The following is a 19,926-nucleotide window of genomic DNA, read 5'->3' on the forward strand; positions in this document are numbered from 1 at the left end:
TCTTCCTCGTGCATTGGAATCTGCCAATACCCTGACCTCAAATCAACGGACGAAAAATAAGAGGCTGATGAAAGACAGTCTATAGCATCACCAATCCGTGGTAGTGGGTATACGTCTTTTTTGGTGATCGCGTTAAGGCGGCGGTAGTCAACACAAAATCGCCATGTTCCATCTTTCTTCTTGACTAGAATTACGGGAGCGGCCCACGGACTACATGATTCTTGAATGACATTTTTCTTTAGCATCTCGCAAACCTGTTCATTGATCACTGCGCGTTCCGAAGGCGACACACGGTATGGTTTCTGTCGGAGAGGTCTATGGGATGCCGTGTCTATGCGGTGCTTTATACGAGAAGCAGGGAATGATGACGGAGCCTGTAGCTGTGCGAAATCGAAAAGACCGGCATGTTCGCGCAGAATACTCGCCAGTTCATTACGCTCGTTGGTGCGGAGAGACTTGTCAATCATAGCCATAATAGAGGTGTCCCTGGCGTGAAGATTATCGAAATCGGGTTTATCTGAGGAATCGCTGCTCTCTGCAAGTATGGCAAGCGAGAATACTTGATGTTGACGAATCTCGGCCAATTTGAGACACTCCGGCAGTACCGTAGGTTCATCGGAGCAGTTGACCGCCCATAAACCAGTACGCCCTTGCACAACTGACAAGGTACAGTAGGGTATTAAAACATTCTTCTTTATGCAACTGAGGTGAACAGGCTCCACGGTGGCGTCAAATGTCTCCTCGGTTGCAGGGGAACAGGCGACAGGAACACACTTGGCAGACAAGGGTGGCACAGTTGTGTCCATGGACACACATAGGGTACTTTCCTGACAAGGCGGGTTTTCTATAAACGCAACTGGAACAGCTGAATCTACTGTCATCTCTCCTGTGCGGCAATCGACAGTGGCACCACAAAGCTTCAGGAAATCGAGTCCCAGAATTACATCATGCGTACTTTGAAAGAGAACAGCAAACTCCGCAATAAGTTTCTCACAACCCAAACTAACAGCCACAGTACAGACTCCAACAGGTTGTAATACATCTCCACCAACTCCGCGAAACGTATCAGCACGGTCCCAGCGGAACATAATTTTTCGTCCAAGGAGGCGTTTAAACACAAGACTCATCACTGACACGGTTGCACCTGTGTCCACTAAGGCCATTGTTGAGACACCATCGATAAGCACAGGAACCTTGTTTTAAGCATGCAAATTAAAGGAGGTATTTCGGTTGAAATCGAAGACTGTCCAGCGACCTCACCTCCAACGGCCGCGCCGACTAGTTTTCCGGAGGAGGCGAGGGATACCGGCGCCGAGGAGACGGTGATCGGTTGGCACGAGGGACCGGTGGTGGTGTCACACTGCGGTCGGAGGCCGGAGAACGGTTTCGTAGCGGTCTTGGTATCTCGTGAGATGCGCTCCCCGGGAACGTCGGGGCTCGTGCAGAGTCGAACCGATGGAATCTCGATGATCGGTCGTACCTCGGCGGCTGCTGGTAGTTGCAGTACCTGGCGATGTGGCCTTCGACGCCACAGTTGTAGCAGACTGGTAGTGGACGCTCGCCGGACCACTGCTGAGAGCGCTGTGCTGTGAAGTGTCGTCTAACCGAATGCAGTGGGCCAGCTTGCTGAACGGGAACTGCCCGCCTCTGTGGGGCGGGGCCGGAACGAAAGCGTTGGTCGTACCGCTGGTCAGACGTGAATGAGTCCTGACGTGGCCACGAAGTGCGAGCTTCGCTGATGTCCGTCACACATACCGATGGTGGCACAGGAGCTAACGGCGCCGCGTAGTAGGTTGGACAGCTAGGCGGACGATGGATGGTGTCGTCGACCAATACGTCTTGTCGCTGTAGCTCATCGAGCACGATTGCCCGGATAGTAGCGGCGAGGTCGGCGGGCGGGCTCACGTCGACGCTGGCGACCGTTGTTACATTGGCCAGCCTACCAAATTTCGGGGCAATGCGACGAGTCTTCAACTTTTCAAATGTACGGCAGTGACGTTGGACGGCGGAGACGGAGGTGAGGTCTTCCCTACCTATCAGAAAATTGTAGACGTCTTCTGCTATACCCTTCAGGAGGTGTCCGACCCTGTCTTCTTCAGACATCTGCGGGTTCAAGATCTTACAAAGCTTCAGGACTTCCTCTATATAGGTGGTGCACGTCTCCCCAGGAGTCTGAGCTCTTTGAGCCAGCGTTCGCTCCGCGCTTTTCTTTTTCGAATCAGAGTCGCCAAAGCACTTCTTGAGTTCATCAGCAAAAAGATCCCACGTCGTTAAGAACTCTTCGTGGTTTTCGTACCACATCAGGGCGGTCTCCGTGAGAAACAGCGCGACATTTTCCAGTTGGTCGGTGGAATTCCAGCAGTTGTACCGGCTCACCCTTTTGTAATGCGTCAGCCACGCGTCTACATCTTCTCCTGCCCTGCCCGCGAACGAGCGGGGTTCAATATAGTGGTGCCGAGGAGCAGCCGGCGCTGACCTTTGCGTGGTTGAGGTTGTTGAGTCTTGACCTGCGCCGCTCTGGGCCATGACGAATGTTGTCGGCGGCAGACCGGCAAGACGACGGCTCCGGCGAAGTTCAAGCAGCTGTGGCTCCGTGGTACGTTGACGTGCTGTACCCAGCACGTCAACGTGCTTTATATATAGATATATATATAAAGTGAATAAAGTGAACTTTATTTGCATCAACATTTCCCAAATGTGCGTCCTTGTAAACTGTGTCAGTGTTTGTTTAAAGAAAGAACAGCGAAACTGCGGTTCCTCGGCACACACACTTTTATTACCGAAGCTGCCATTCCGATAAGAGCCTGCGTCACTACTGATAAGAGGATAATGCTTCCTCCGCTATTTTCCGTCGCGGCATCCAAGCACATTGAGTCAGCATACTTGCGACCAAGGCGTCTTGAAATTAGAACGAGAGCTTCACTTCTGGAAGCCAGGCTTCATTTAATGTCACATGACATGGACCCCACGAGGGCTCGTAAGGCTGCGATATGGTATCGCGCATCCTCCACTCGTTTGCGACAATTTCGCTCGAAATTCATACCGAGGTTTCTACGCTCGCATGGTTTTCTTTTTCGTTTTCCTTTCTTTTTTTTTTTAAGAGATCCACCGCAAGTGTCAGAATGTCGATGTAAGTGCGTGCATGTTACCGGTGCTCTTACATACCCGACCCTGCGATGGAGCCGATGACGCAAATGCGGCTCTTTTTTATTCGTATCCTCACTGAAAACCGAAGGGCACACTTTTGAAATCCTTGCTGCTGCGCTCGTTGAAATATGCAGGCACGACTTAAAAGACTGTTTGCTCCTTCCTTTTCAATTTGTTCTTCCTGTTCGCTCGTTCTGTCACACTTCTCTTCCGTCTTTTCTACTTTATGCGCATGACCCAATTCCTAAACCGCGCATCTAAAATGCCCTTTCGAGACCTTTCGCTGTAGTAACGTTGCATACTTTGTTGCGACGGCTTCTACTCTCGAGAATCGTCTTCTTCGTGACTTTTTAGTATTTTTTGGGAACGATAATGCGTATTTCTTAATGTATTGTCTAATTTTTTTTAAAGATGAGTTGTTTACCACATATTTTGAAGTCCATGGTTGAGACGGGGCAAAAAAGTGCATTACACTGTAAAAAATTTTTCTTGAAAAAAACAGAAATTGTCTGGCAGCTGGCCTGCCAGAAAATTTCTGTTCTCTTTCTGTTTTCTGTTTTTACGTTTTTGTAATATTACATGTCTCTTCTGTTCCTGCTAACAGAAAATTTCTGTAATTTACATGTTTTTTTCTGTTTGCAGTAACAGAAAATGTCTGTAATGTTACATGTTTTTTTTGTTCTCAGTAACAGTAAATTTCTGTACTTTCGAATGGTTTTTTCTGTTTTCAGTAACAGAAAACTTCTGTACCTTGACATGGTTTTTTCGGTTCTTACTAACAGAGAATTTCTGTAATTTTACTACACTTTGGTTTCTTAGTACAGAAATCTTCTGTGACTTGACAATGTTTTCTTTTTTTCATTTGTTCAGTACAAGGAGTTTCTGTAATTAAAATGGGCTTTCTGCTTTAAGTAACAAGAATTTTTTGAAATTGTATTTCTTTCTCATCGCAGCAACGTCAGTTGACAAATATTCTGCAATTTGACAGGTTATGCAAACCTAAAATGTATGTGGTGCAAGAATAGAAAATCTCACAAACAGAAAGCACCACAATTTTTTGCATCTGCATTGTCCCCTTTATAGCACGCATCCTCTCTCACAAATTCGTTAATTCAGTAAACCATAGAGTGAAATGTAAACAAGTTAATTGACATGAAGCGTAGAAGTTCAGGCAGTTGCCAACATGTGCATCTTGAAATACGAGAGATGCCCACACTACCTCATGCGGTCACTATGCGTTATTCGAAGGCCGCCGGTTCGGTCCCTGCCAGCGGCACGTTATCTTTTCGTCCACTTTTCTTTCTTCACATTTGCTTCATAATGACTACAAATAACATCCCCTGTAGTTACCTTGGCTTTCTTGTCTGTTGTAATTAATGTTGTGTCTAACAAAGAAAATCATGCCATTACAATTCTCGTTTCGTTCACTACGCCCACAGTATCACAAAGCGTCCAGATTAAGGAATCTCCCGGGGATATTGTTCGAGTTGGCAGGCACAGATGTTTAAAAGTCAAGTCCTTGAGGGAGTTAATCAATGACGCCACTTTCGGGTTCATGTTGTGCTATTTCCCACGTGTATGCTCACTCTTTATGCCCTTTCCGGGACTGACAGTGGCCATTGACCTAAAAAGAAGAGGCAATTCTGTTTAGCAGTCCAGAAGTACCTAAATATTCTTACATACAGTGTAACTACAAAGGCACCCACTTTAAGAATAGGCTTTTCTGCATACATCCATCTCTATTTGCATTACGTTCACTTTAAATACAATATTGCCACATAAGTCTAAAATGATACTTCTAACCTATCTAACACTAAAATTAGAATTTGAACCTTCTTATGTTAAAGTACTGACAGCCAGTATGTTTGTGGATACTCGCAAGCAGTATACCATAAAGCAGGTAGCTTCTCATTGAAGGGATAATGCTTTAGTTTTAGTAATTTTGTTCCAAAACGCTTTCTTTTCCTTTTAACTAAATGAAGCCATCTCAATAAATAAAGGTATTTTATGTGAGCAACATATCATACATTTTTTTTTCAATGTTACCGGAAAGCTAGAGTTATTCACCAAAGTATTGTGCGCAAGATTTAGTTTCGATCTCACCTATGAGTGAACTCCAGGGTAAGACTTGCCTCTTTTGGTAGGCAACGTTGACGCAAAGTGTGCCAGGAATAATATCTTGAACGCCTCTCTAGGACTGCATGCTTGCATGAGAGGAACGTTGTCAATGCAAACTGTGAAGGACTTCGCTGTCAGGAAACCATTACCTGCAAGTTGAAAATATGGGTTCATAATTTACTCATATTTAGAAGGGGAGAATAGCATACCTTTCGCAACTATGAAAGGCCAACTTGGCATTTCCTGAAAGTCATCATCCCAGATGGTATCCTTGAATAAAGAAACGAGCATTGATCGAGTAAGTAGGCACGAGGCAAAATGGAATTTGTTAATTGTTAATAACAGGAAACAGCGCGGGCAAACAGGACAAGAAAGGCTGACAGGACCTTCTTGTCCCGTTTGCCCACGCTGCTTCCTGTTATAAAGCCAAGCCAACAAGCTCAAGCTCATACCCTTTTAAACAAATTGTTAAAGCTGGATGTTTGCACATATTTTAAAGGGACACTAAAGAGAAACAATGAATTGGTTTAGATTGATAAAGTGTGCTCGGAGAACTCTTGTATAGTTTATTTCATCACCATAGGTTTATTATTAGAGGAGAAAACCAAGTTCAAAGTTTCATTTTTAAGTTTCGCGCCGAAATTTGTAATTTGTGACGTAAAAGACTTCAAAGAGCATTTAACGTATTTGGTGCCACTGGCTCGACGAAACTTCCACAAACTCGTTATGTCAATTCTCTGGCCCCCTCAGAGGACAATGTACTTCGATTTAACCGATTAGGAACTACGTAGGCCCAAGCAGGCGCCGTCAAAAATATGTGACGTCACGGCAAATGGTGCGGGAGTTCCAAGGTGGCGTCGCTACCTGTATTTTCTTTTTGCGCGTTTTCTCGCTTATTAAGCGTCTTCGCGCAGAAAGCGTGGTGTTTTTGGTATCGTGCAAGACAACTTTACTAATGCGAGAAAAATCGTTTTGCTCTTTAGTGTCCCTTTAACACTGCGTACTCTCAAACACTTTGATCGCCCCAGCAATGCTTAACAAAAAGCACAATGCAAGAAAAAGATAAAAGATCAACAAGCGATTTTCAGGCTGCATTAGCACCGAATTTCTTGCCCTAAGTGGAAGTGAAATGGCGCATTTTGAAAGTGCTGGTCTGCACCTGCGATGGTTCGCTCTATTTTCGGTGTACAATCGAGCCCGGATATATCGAACTCGTTGGAGATTGTGAAATAGTTCGATATATAAATAATTCGATATTCGAAATTGTGCTCGTAATAAAAACTTAGCATGTCTCCGACAAATGTGTGAACTTGCAAAAAGACGGCAGATTACCGATTGGCGTATCCAGAAGCACCAACGTCGATAGGCACACGATGGTGATAAATGATTTATTTGATGCGCAAAAAGCCGATCAGGTCAACGGGGCTCAACTGGCAGCACACGTGAAATGCGCAAGAAGGAAGAAGTGCCGAATAAAAAGAACATTGTTGCAGTGGCTTAGCTCGGCTATGCCAGGATAACGTAGCGTTAGCAAAGGTTCAGCTAATTATTCTTAGCTTTCCTGAATGTCTAGGATTAGCTTGAATATAATGCTTACTGCTGCTCCAATGACACACACACGGTATTTGTATTATGTGGCACACGTATATTTATTTTGCCAGGCAACTACATCGGGATCCGATGAGTTAAGCTTCTCCGCTCTTCTGCGCCGTTGAGCAACATTTGCGCTCTTTCTCCATAGTTATGCTACACTGGCAAACTCCAGTCAGAGGCGCTATCAAACGGCTCCAGCGCCGTGTCAGACGGCGACTGCACAGCGAAGGCAAATAGCTGCGCGTGCGCCGGCGCCAATACGTCTGCCACGGCTACGACGTCACTCCCCTGGAAAGCGCAGACCGGCTGCGGCGAGTCGCGCGCTGCGGCGGCGGAGTGCGCGGGAGGTGCCGGCTCCTGTGCGTGACATCATTGATCCTCGCGCATGCGCAGCACGGCTCTTGAGGAGCCACGCGAAACTGGCTCGGCTAGGCCAGTGGAGCTAACGCTACAAAAGGTCAGTTTAGTGCCGAGAAAGACATACCCTCTAGCCATAAGTAAGCTCTGCAGTCACATTCAAAATCCAGCGCCAAATCACGGCGCCGATACCTTCGACGGACCGCAAATTCATCAAAAGCCGCCACTTCTTCAAAGCACCCACCCTCCCCCCACGCCAGAGAACATGTGCAAGAACAGCCAGCGTGTTTCGAACAAGTAAGCGCTTGCACCACATTCAAGAGCCAGCGTCAAATCACGGCGCCGATACCTTCGACAGAGCGCGCATTCATGAAAGGCCGCCACTTCAAAGCAGCCACCCTCCCCCCACGCAGCGAAACGCGTGCAGGAATAGCCAGCGTGTTTCGAACAAGTAAGCGCTTCCACCACATTCAAGAGCCAGCGTCAAATCACGGCGCCGATACCTCCGACGGAGCGCGCATTCATCAAAGGCCGCCACTTCCAAGCACCCACCCTCCCCCCAAGCCAGCGAAACGCGTGCAAGATCAACCAGCCTGTTTTGAACAAGTAAGCGCTTACACTACATTCAAGATCCAGCGTGAAATCACGGCGCCAATACCTTCGACGGAGCGCGCATTCATCAAATGCCGCCACTTCGAAGGGACGCCGGGCCTGCTCAACTGCGCATGCGTCAAGTCGACGTAGTGCTCGGTTTTCGCGTCAACGTAACGTGACGAATCAACGAACGTGGCGTGGCCAACTTGTGCTGACGCTGGTTGACGCGAACGCTGCGCTGGGCTATAAAGGGCCGTTTATAACGAGGCTGGCAAAGCAGAACAAAAAATCACGCATCATAATCTAACGACGCACGCGATCCGCATAAATGGGAATCATTCCTAGAACGCCACATGACACGAAAACATTCTTTGATGGCAACATTAGCGGAGCACCTGCTTCGGTGCGCCTAAACTAGCTCCTTACAGATAAGACAAAGGACGAACACATTGCAGTGTGACGCAATCTCGCGCACTCAACGCCTGAACTCGGCGTGCACGATAGTACGCTCTGCGCGGTAACAACGAAGCACACTGTGCAGACGGCGGCAGCCGTTTGGCACATTTCTAATGGCAGTACTGCTCTGCTTACACCTCCTGCCGCACGGCTAAGCGCAGCAGTACAGCTAAATACGACGTGCACTAGCAACCAACATTTCTACATTGGTTCAAAAAACGTTCCTAACTGCGTATGGCTACGCGAGCCGTTGTCATCAAGCGCTACAGCAACAACATAATCACGTAATAGCACTTCAAGTAACACAGAATAGAGTTCAGTAATCACATAAAGCAGCAAGGGAACTCTTACTCACTTGATGGACGAACTGTAACAAAGCGAAGTGGTTCAATGGCAACAGACCGTCGACGAGTTAACAACGAGGAGCATCAGTTGGTCCGGTCCACAAAGAAGAAACTAGGCCTACGCAGCGTGAAATTTGAATCTGTGCATTGAAGCGCGCCGAAAGCAAGGACCGCAACGTGTACAAATACGCATATTACTTGAAACAAGATTAATTGCTACCGTTGGCTTGCTTCCTAAAATATAAGCAATTTATTACTTGGTGCAGTCTATTTTTGATAGTTGTTTTTCAAGTACTAGAAACACGTGATCAATCGTCTGTAAAGCGCCGACTTTAAAGACAGAAATTCTCTGTTTTTTTTTTTAGGTACATATCTCTGTTAAGGGCAATTAACAGAAATTTTCTGTGTGACCACAGACATTTTCTGTAAAGATGTCTGTACTTTTACACATATTTTTTACAGTGTAGAAACCGCTTGACTGATTTTTTCCAACCCCAGTCAATAGTTGTACCCAGGGAAAAGAGCACACTAAGCCGCACGACTGCATTTTATGCGCGCCTGAATATCAGTTTCAACTACCGCTGTTCGTCATTCCAAGAACTCCCTCAGTAACGCTTCTTTCATAGAACGTATATTTCCCATGCCCGCCGGGAGTTCACCTGCGAGCAACCCACGGATCACCAGAGTCTTCGGAGCCCGGCCACCGTGGACAAGAAAGCACTCGTTCCCCAATAGACTTAGTTGGAAAAGAGCCAACCGCCCGGATATATATCATGCTAATGTTGGCAACGCTGTGCGGCCACGTTCCTCGGGCTTTCTCTGCCAAGATCACCGTTATAGCCTAAATGGCTGAGGCCAAACCCGCAGGCTGATGTACTGCCCCTGCGAATTGGGACACGCGATATGCGCCGGCGCAGACCGAAGTTACTTCTCTCTACTTCTTTACCTCCGCTGCGAATGCTTCCATAAATTGTTCTATGCTCACAGTTTCATTTAGGACCGTTTTGTGCTGGGATTTACATTCAATGTAACACTGTATTTAGTTCGATTCGGACAGTTGTGAGCGTATTGGCAAGGCACCACTGTTCGTGTAGAGACACTCACTACAGTTTTCTTTCACGGATGCTCTGCGAATTAACGGCGTTGTTTATTTACATCGTTTCCCTATACCCGCACCACGGATTCGCGAACCTTTACGTATCACGCTTTATTTCAACGCGAGAGTGTTTCATACCCATATCCACCGAAAATTATTGATGACGTCAAAAGTGACGTCGGTAGTGTGCTCATTTTTCAGGCTTCACGGAAATGACATCACTAAAAGAGTGCGCTAGTGTTCGAGAATCTACGTGCAATTTTGTTACTTTTTTCCATTTCGGGGCTAAGTGTCACTGCCAATTTATGCTTCGCTTCTCATTGTAGCCTTGACAATGGACGCTTGCTAGACAAGTTCAGTGACGAATGGTGGCAAACATCATGGACATCATACAACGCAACGGAAGGGGGGTGAAATAGGCACAGGAAGAACATCGCATCACACGCATCAGAGCATTGGGCGAAAGACAAAGAAGCGAAGGATCTTCGCTGTATCTAGGTCCTACAAGGGCGCGGTGGATCTGCGACCTGTATGCTTCTTTAATTGCGATAGACGCGTTGCAAACTTATGCACCTCTATTTCTTCAAATCCAACAAAGCTGCAACCACTTCTATGAAGATGCGTTTAACTTTCGTGCAATGACCGCTTCCTGTGTTCTCTAACAGGCTTCAAACGGCTGCTGATATCCAGCGCACACTCATACATGAAATTTTAAGTCCCAAAACCACCTAACGATTTTGAGGGATGCTGTAGTGGAGGGCTCCGGAAATTTCGACCACCTGGGGTTCTCTAACGTGCGCCTAAACCCAAGTACACGGGTATCAAGCCTTTTCGCCTCCATCGAAAATAAGGCCGCCGCGGCCGGGATTCGGTCCCGCGACCTTCGGGTCGAACAAGAGAATAAGACAGCAGGTCAATGCAATCGCTGCTATTGTTATTTTGAAGAAGCAACAAGCGTAAGCATGAATCACGGTGAGGTGCGCACTCGCTTCCTGTGTGCACAGTTCACGCGCACAACGTCCCAATAAGCACGAAGCACCCAAACAAAAATAATGCAACGAACAGACAATCAGTCTTAGACAGTAACTAGTTACTAGTAATGCGTTACCGGAAACTCGTTACTTTTTTTAAAGCAACTTGTAACTGTAACCATTTACTTTAAAGTTAGAAGAACTTGTAACTGTAACACTGTTGCTTCTTATACAGTAACTGTAACACGGGCAATATCGTTACAGTTACTTGTGTTCCTATAAAAACTTCTCTAGCAGCAACACTCATTAAAGGCCGGCGTTAAACGCTTTCCACTTTTTCGGACTTTCTTCTTTACCATATCCTCTCCAACTTTCCACAATAGGGCTCCCCTCGCAGTTTAGGAGATGAGGTCGCTAAGAGGATTATCTTCCTTGCAGAAGACCGAGGTCGGAGGTCCGTCGTTAACGCAGCTTGAAGTTTACCTGTAAACTACGTGTCGCATATCATGTTGGAAATCAATTTCGCCATTTATCCATGCACCGTGGCGCCACATCGGTACGATCATTTCCCAATCTGGCTGGCAAGTCATTAGACTGATGTGGCGCAACTGTGCATGGATAAATAGGTTAATAGTTTCTGGAAATAAAGTTTTTGGAGCTAGCGCATTGTGGTGTCCCTTCTCTTACGTCCTTGCCTGCTAGCGCTGAATGTTTTCGAATTCCCCTTCATTTATCCTAGGACGTTTATTGATGCGACACAATGAGGTGTGCAAAACGATTACTTCTGATGTGCCCTCGTTTAGGTTTCCTTCGTCGAGGTTTTTACCGCGTGCAGTTTTGACTTCCCGCGTGCCTTCGTGCGTTTTTAACGGCGAAGCAGTTTAAGCTAGCCGTAACTTATGCGGCCTATCAGGAAATTATCATCATCATTAACTTGTATGTGCCACAGAAATTAGGCAAATCCCACAACTCACGAGTGGTCCACTAAAAACTAAGAAGGCAACAATTAGCCCAAGAAATGGCTAGCATCACGGGTAAGTGCCACAGAAATTGTGCAAATGCCTCTACTCACCACTGGATCACTAAGAGAGAGAGAGAGCTATAGAAAGAAAGAGAGAGAAAAAATGAGAAAATAATGGAATAAATACTTAAAACATAGACATACAGAGAAAGATATAGAAAGAGGAAGAAATAGAAAGAAAGAGGAATAGAGAGAGAGAGAGAGAGAGAAAGGGAGAAAAAATAGAAAGAGAAAGAAAAGGAAGCACAGAAATAGAGAGCAAGAAATAGAAAAAAAAGTTGAAATGTCAAGAGACAAATAAAAAGAAAGACATGCAGAGAGAAAGCAAAAAAAAAAACTGAGATAAAGAAAGGGTAGTTCTATAAGAGGTTCGAACTCTAGGTTCTGAAGTTTGGACATCCGTGTTGCATAACCGAGGTAAAGCCTAGCAACAACCAAGAAGCAATCGGATTAGACTTCAGAATCGTCCACTTTCGCTGTTTTAAGCCTTGCGCGACTTAGTACAAGCTTCGCCCATTTTTATTTTAGTAAATCATTTGTGATCTATTACTTATTTTATATAGTTACGGAAAAGTAACGATATTACTCTTTCGTAGTAATAGTAACTGTAACAGGTTAATTTTGAAAACTCTGTAACTGTAACTGTACCTGAGTTACTATTTTGCCTTAGGTAACTGCAACATTTACTTTTTACTGGTAGCGTGCCCATGACTGTGTATGATTTATCTTCTACAGTAACGGAAAAGTAACGACGTTACTTTTTCACAGTAACTCTAATTGTAACAGGTTTTTTTGGAAAGTGTGCAACTGCAACTGTAACACAGTTTCTTTTTCCCTTAGGTAACTGCAACGCTGTTACTTTTTACTGGTATTGTGCCCATGACTGTGTATTACTTATTTTATAAAGTAACGGAAAAGTAACGATTTCACGTTTTCATAGTAAATGTTATTGTAACAGGTTTTTTATTAAAGCCTGTAGCTGCAACAGTAACACAGTTACTTTTTTGCCTCAGGTGACTGCAACACTTGCTTGTTACTGGTAGCGTGCCCATGACCGTGTATTACTTATCTTATACAGCACCGGAAAAGTAACGACGTTACGTTTTCATAGTAGCTGTAAATATAGCGTGGAAAGAAGATGACATTTAAGGCCTCATTTTTTTTTGTTATACACAATATTAATGAGAACTAGTAGACAGTAATGCCAAGGAAAATAATGCCTGTCCGTGCCGTCGGCAAGTTATCTTCTCGTCCACTTTACTTTCTTCACATATATATCTTAATTGTAACATGTTTCTTTTGGAAAGTCTGTAGCTGTAACTGTAACAGAGTTTCTTTTTGGTCTTAGGTAACTGGAACACTGATACTTTTTATTGGTAGCGTGCCCATGACTATCTATAACCTATTTTCTGCAGTAACGGAGTAAGGATGTTGCGTTTTCATAAAAGCTGTAATCGCAACAGGTTTCTTTTGGAAAGTATGTAGCTGTAACTGTAACAGAGGTATTTTTTGCCTTACGTAACTGTAACTCTAACACTGCTACCTTTTACTGGTAACCTGCCCATGACTGCAGATAATGAAGCTAAGGAAGGTATAGGGGATATTATTAAAGACGATAGTCTTTCTTGGGGAACTTAAATGCAGAAATTTTGGTCTGTCTTTCTGTCTGTCTGTCTTTCTGTTTGTCGGCACGTCCCTCGATTCAGCCACTCGGCCAAAGTTGAACCACTTGCACAAGGGCCAGCCGTCTTGAACTGGTACGACTGTTCATACTTCTGAACGTTGTCGATCAAAAAGTAAATATCATGCATATCTGAGGTGCAACATCACAAGGTAAGTATTAGGTGGCATGTTCCTTTAATAGAAAATGCATACATACGTAATTTTAAGGACCCTAGTTTCTTAAGCTGCGCTGAAAATGCATAAGAATGGAAGCTTGAGCGAGTTGGTATGCGTTCATCTTTGTTGAAACAGCGCTCACTAGACGACGACGAAGTAAAAGAAAGCACAGGACAGGCGCTGCCTGTCCTGTGCCTTCTTTTACTTCGTCGTCGTCTAGTGAGCGCTGCTTCAACAAAGCTGAAAATGCGACTGCGCTGAAATTTGCCTTCCTCCGTGCCCTTCGCACGAGCTCATTGTTGTGTTTCGGTTTCGGTTCTGTATTGCACTGTACGAATGCCATGGGTTGGTGTTGAAAAACTGCAGTTTTGAGAAGGCCAAGAAGGTGAAAAAAAAATATTTAAAAAATGAAAAAGCAGCGTTGTGGGCGGCCTTCAGGCTGCCGGTTGTGGGCGCCGCTCTGGCGTTCCTGTTTTACCCAGGCGACGTGTAAATAAAATAGTATGTGGAGAGTACTCGTTGAGTGCGGACGTTTCTCTGCTTCAGCACTTCGCGCCAAACCGCGTTTTCGGGCTGGCTGGCGTCCCCGCCGGTCGCGTTGGTCACCACCGGTCTTCGCCTGCTGCTGCGCCGGGACTACCAGCACGCAACACAGCACTCATGTTTCCCGACGTATTGCCAGATGGCGTCCATATCTCACACAGCGCCTCTTCTATCGTCTTTACACGACATTTGCAGCGAAGCACGCAGATACGCGGCCAATTTTTTTTTGTATGTTTTAACTGTAGTATAGTAATTATAACACATATTCGACGCAAATAATGTGGATCAAAAATCAACTTACCTCAGGTAACTACCGTTAAAACATACAAGGTATGTCTCCTATATACTTATCTACATTGTCTGTTGGTTTCATGAGGGGGAGTCTAAAAAAAGAAACTAGCCCTCGATCAATACCCCCTCTTTCGTCTAAAAAAAAACACACACTTACCCCCGTATTCAGAAACGCTCCTCGACTTGAACTTGACTTGCCACCGCCTTGGGCAGCGCGTTCGAAACGCGTTTGTGCTGCCTTGGCACAGCCTAAAGGCAGCGCGTTCGAAACGTGTTGAAGGCGGTGGCAGGTCAAGTTCAAGTGAAGGAGCGTTTCTGAATACGGGGGTTAGTACACTACATCCACCCAAAAGAATGACACCTCCCTTTGCATTACACAAATTATGATGCCGCATGGTAAACAATGACCTGCCATCCTACATGTCGCATACTCTTCAACCGTCTATATTACGCACACTTCACGACATGTTTCAGTCCATGACATTCCACGACATGGTTCAGTGGGAGTTGCCTCTGAGTGTTTCCGCCATGGTGTCTCATCGTTCACCGTTATCATTGTTTTTTTACTGACGAAGCGAGTGTCCGCGTGTTAGAAGATGCTTCATTTATGATACATATTCAGAGGAAACACTTTATCTGACAGCACTTAACCCAATGTTCGCCTTAGAGCGACACTAGTAGTCGTCGTAATAAAAATATTCATAGAGATACTGCTTCGAAGACGTGAGCTCGCGAATGCACTCGGTTTATAATAACAGCACTTTTTTGAATTCTGTCAATTTAGAAAGAGAAAATAATTTTGTCGTAAATGCGGATTACTCTGAATGATCATCATATTTTGAAGCGGCGTTTTTCTGTCCACTCTTGGCGCTAATGAACGAATGCTAATGGCCGGATGCAAATGGCGGGCGTTTGCGAATGTGGTAGGTGGTTGAGTTATGCGAAAAGGTAGAATATGTGCTGAAACGACTGCGAAGGAGGCGCTCAACTTCAGACTATTTTACCTATTATGAATTTGTTTTTACTTCAGTGTTTTCAACATTACTAGTCACAGTGAGGTTCAAATCTCGGAAAAGTGCTTTCTCTTTGCCTACCTTCCTGGCCTTGTGATGATGTTCGTTATATTACAATATGTTCTTTCACGCTGGCTAAGAACACAGCCGCACACTGCACCACACAGCTCCGTTATCCCAGTTCGAAACTACCGTCTCGTTATCCGTGCCTCCACCTGTCGAAAGAAACCAAACACTACAACCAGAGCGTCAAGCATGAGACATGTAATTCTAAGGATGTGGGTTCGGTCTCCACCGGCGGCAGGTTGTTTTCTCGTCCACTTTATGAAATTTTCTTCTATGTCGCAATTCATCATGATCATCAGCCTGTCTACGCCCACTGCAGGGCAAAGGCCTCTCCCATGTTCCGCCAATCAACCCGGTCCTGTGCTTTCTGCTGCCACGTTGTACCTGCAAACTCCTTAATCTCATCTACCCACCTAAATTTCTGTCTTTCTGTGTTTACAGGAGGTTTTCAGGGCCCTAGATTGGGAAGAATTAGGGATAAGAGTTGATGGAGAGTATCTCAGTAACCTGCGATTCGCTGATGACAGTGCATTGATGAGTAACGCGGGAGACGAATTGCAGCTCATGATTACTGAACTGTATACGGAAAGTAGAAGAGTTGGTCTGAAAATTAATATGCATAAAACTGAAGTAATGTGGAAGAATCTTGGCAGAGAACAGCCCTTTGCGATAGGTGGCGAGACACTGGAAGTTGTAAAAGAGTACGTCTACTTAGGACAGGTAGTAACCGCGGAGCCGAACCGTGAGAGTGAAATAACTAAAAGAATAAGGAAGGGATGAGGCTCATTCGGCAAGCATTACCAAATCATGAATGGTAGTCTACCACTATCCCTCAAGAGGAAGGTATGTAACAGCTGCATCTTACCGGTACTTACTTACGGAGCAGAAACCAGGAGACTTGCAAAGAGGGTTCAACTTAAATTGAGGACGACGCAGCGAGCGATGGAAAGGAAAATGATAGGTGTAACCTTAAGAGACAGGAAGAGAACAGAGTGGGTCATGGAACAAACAGGGGTTAAGGATATCATGGTTGAAATCAAGAAGAAGAAATGGATGTCGTAATTACTACAGTGCAATCGAGAACTATAAAGAGTGCCTGCTATGCTTTCCCAATGGACTTTAAATATGTTGGCTTCATTTGGCTGTGCCTTACAAATGGCCCCGTCGATTCATTACCCTTCTTTTATTCATGCATAGGCAGCTTCATGATTTACATTTGCTGTCTTCATTTACACAACGCACGCGCTTTAGGTTGGCAAATAGCCTTTTTTCGGCACACATCCCCAGGTATTGAGAACCATAAATCGTACTTTTCACGCAGGGATTTCCGCAAAAACCTGGCGAAATTACTCTCCATGAGCTTATGCCTGAACGCCTGCAGGCGTTGGCCTTCGCAGGTTTCCGATAAGTAGCCTACATATGTAATGTCGCCGTTCCAACCGAAAGGCAAATTTTCGATGTGTCGATATGAAATCAGCACAAAACATTTGACATTGCTCGCATTGTGCGTCAATGGCCAATCACATTCTCTGAGACTGCAGGGAAGACCCCCCCCCTCCACACCCGATCTCCTGACCACTCCCTCACCTGAGAAGTTGGAGGAGGTTATGACGTGTCTAGGAGTTCAGCTACAGGCCATACAGAGGGCAGAGGAGGTAGCCACCAAGCTGAGCCTCGCGGATCACCTACCTTCATAAAGAATGCACCGAATTTGTGTTCTCTCTCTCTATCAATTGCTAAAAAGGTATCAAAAGCACGATGTGGCATGCGCTCAGGTAAACATGAACAGGTTCACTCGATGAAAATGGACGCTCGCTCTCAAAATGCTGGCCTAATTATGAGCGCAGACATAGCTCAGCAAATGTCTCGTGCATTTGTAATATTCAGTGCATTTGTCATATTCAGTGTTTTAAGGCGATTGCGTTAAAGAGTTCGTTTCGCGAAAATTCCGGTGTCGATGCGTGTCGCCAGCGGCATCTTTGGTTGAGAGTGAAAAATCAGCGATGTCCATGAGCGAAAATTTTAGGTAGCTGCAAATAAAGAAAGAATAAAAAGAATACTCGGTTCGAATGGGACCGGGCATTCGAACATGTCAACCCCTCATTGCTGCGATGCGTTTAGCCGCTTGGCCACCACGCAGACATCCTCTAGTACACTAAAGATGAGCTATTTATATTCGCCGCGAGATCGACCAATAGGAGGCAGCACCGTGGTCGCGTTAGTGTGGAGAGGTGGTCGGCGGCGCGCATAGAAATGCACACAGCGGCGCTTCGTTGTGAGCTGTTTGAGCCGATTGTCGGCGAATAAAATGCGTTGATTGCAGCTTTCTGGTAATATATACGCTCTTCATTGTTGAATCGATGCACGAAGATCATCCAACGTTACTACTACTAGTAAGAGAAGCGCAATCTGCAGATGAAAGGTATGCTCGCTCTAGACGACAGTCTGCGCTTACGCACTATATGACGTCTTTTGTTGTTTTTTCTGTACGTGTTTACCTTGTGTTCTGTGCACTACGCACTGCTGTAGCACGCCTGAACTACTTGAGCGTTTACTTCTTATTCATTTGTATACCAGCCCATATTCCTGTGCAATGAGTTGAATAGCATTGTTCGCGCGAATACGCATACGCATGTAAGAGTGTTTAGCACAGAGTTTTCATCGATTGATTAAGTGCACGACAGCGATGCAACAAAGGTCCGGTTATTTATGGAATAGGTTTTTTTTTTTTCGAACTAATCATGTCCGCTGCCTTCCATCAATTTATAACAACTCCACACAAACGCTCAAGATAATGTAAAAAAAGGATGAGGTTTGCGTGACATTATACGACAAAATTGTAAGGCACGCCGTCGGGATTAATTTTAAACGTCTGGTTTCTTCAAAGTGCACCTAAATCTAAGCACACGTGTGTTTCTGCATAAATTTCGCCCAAAATTAAAATTGCGCGCGGGAACTCCGTTTTATCAGTGCCGTGTCATTCCACTTTTTTTTTTTTTTAGGAGACAGTTTGAGTACCGAAGTGCCAGACTCCACTTGATGGAAATTCGCTGTTGCGGGACCACGACCGTACAATAAAAGGACATCTTAAGCACAACTAAACTTCATTATGAACTACAGTGCCGTAGTTATACACCTAACAACAACGCGAAAGTGCATGAGGCTCGCTTTTGTTTACCACTGAGTCGCTAAAACGCGGCATTCACACACTATTTAATGCACCTTATGTTTGGGACTATGCCAAGCGCACTTCACGACGTGCTTGAACCAGAAAGCGGCACCAACACTGAATTGATTCTGGCGAACGAAGCGTACGACACCAATACACAGACGTCTCGAAAGTCGCACTCACTGATCTTATTACAATGCGCATGCAGCCGAGCAAGCCCATTGGCTTCTGTACACCACGTTAGGTATACGTATGAGCAGTTAAACTCGCGCTAACATAACAGAACAGATCGCCCTTTGAGAAAGTGCAGGAAGTACGCGCACATGCAAACACGACGTGGCTAGCAGACGACGCAGGGAGCAATCCACACTAGGCGCGCTTCAGCCAGTGGCCGCCAGGCGGCGACTCCGCTCGATCTTGCGGCCAATACCCTCTTTAGCGTTAGCAGTACGCACATCTCGGAGGTCCTTCAGCGGTTTGATTATCTCCCGCGAGATGGCGCAAATGGCACACGGAGCGCTCTTTTAAGCGGCATCGGCACGCCGTGTGACAGTGTTTCGTCGCGCCGCATGCATGGATATTGTAGCCGGAGGGCGTCCGCACTATGGCTTTCCTTGCGGCACGGTTTAGGTCTCTACCGAGAAGGGAAGCCAGTGTAGTGATTGGGAAGGCGATACGAACACGGTCCGATTACGCTATCGCTTTCGCTATCGCTTTCAAGAGAAGAACGCTATCGCGTTCTTCTCTTAAAAGAGAAGCTGGAGCGTCCTCGAAGTTTTTCTTTTTCTTTTTTTGCAGTTGGATGATAGTGTTACCTTTTTTCAATAAGATATCGTAATGTACAGTCTACTGGGGTATCACTATGCATATTGTTTTTTCCTATAGCCTAAAAAAGTGATGACGCGCTTATGAAACAAAAAGGGTTGAAAACAGCAATTTAATCGAATGCATAGTTGAACGAAAGAAGGGGAGTTTAAGGGCTCTTTTTTCTTTGTTAGACATAGCCTTAATGAGAACTAGCAGACACTCAGGGCAAAAGAAAGTACAGGGGACGTTATTCGAAATAATTATGACGCAAGTGTGAAAAAATTAAAGTGGATGAAAAGGCAACTCGCCGCCGGCAGGGACCGGACCTGCAAACTTGAATAACGCATTCGATGCTCTACCAATTGATCTACGGCGGCGTCCGTGCTCCCGTCCACTTTATCGGGTATATTTGTGCATTTAAACTTAAAAGCGTTAGTCAGCGCCGCTTCAAGCCATGACAGCGACTTTGCCTTTCTGTAGTTGCGTTTCTGATCGATAGGA

The sequence above is a fragment of the Rhipicephalus sanguineus genome, chromosome 5 (assembly GCF_013339695.2).
Source record: "Rhipicephalus sanguineus isolate Rsan-2018 chromosome 5, BIME_Rsan_1.4, whole genome shotgun sequence".
Classification (NCBI taxonomy): Eukaryota; Metazoa; Arthropoda; class Arachnida; order Ixodida; family Ixodidae; genus Rhipicephalus; species Rhipicephalus sanguineus.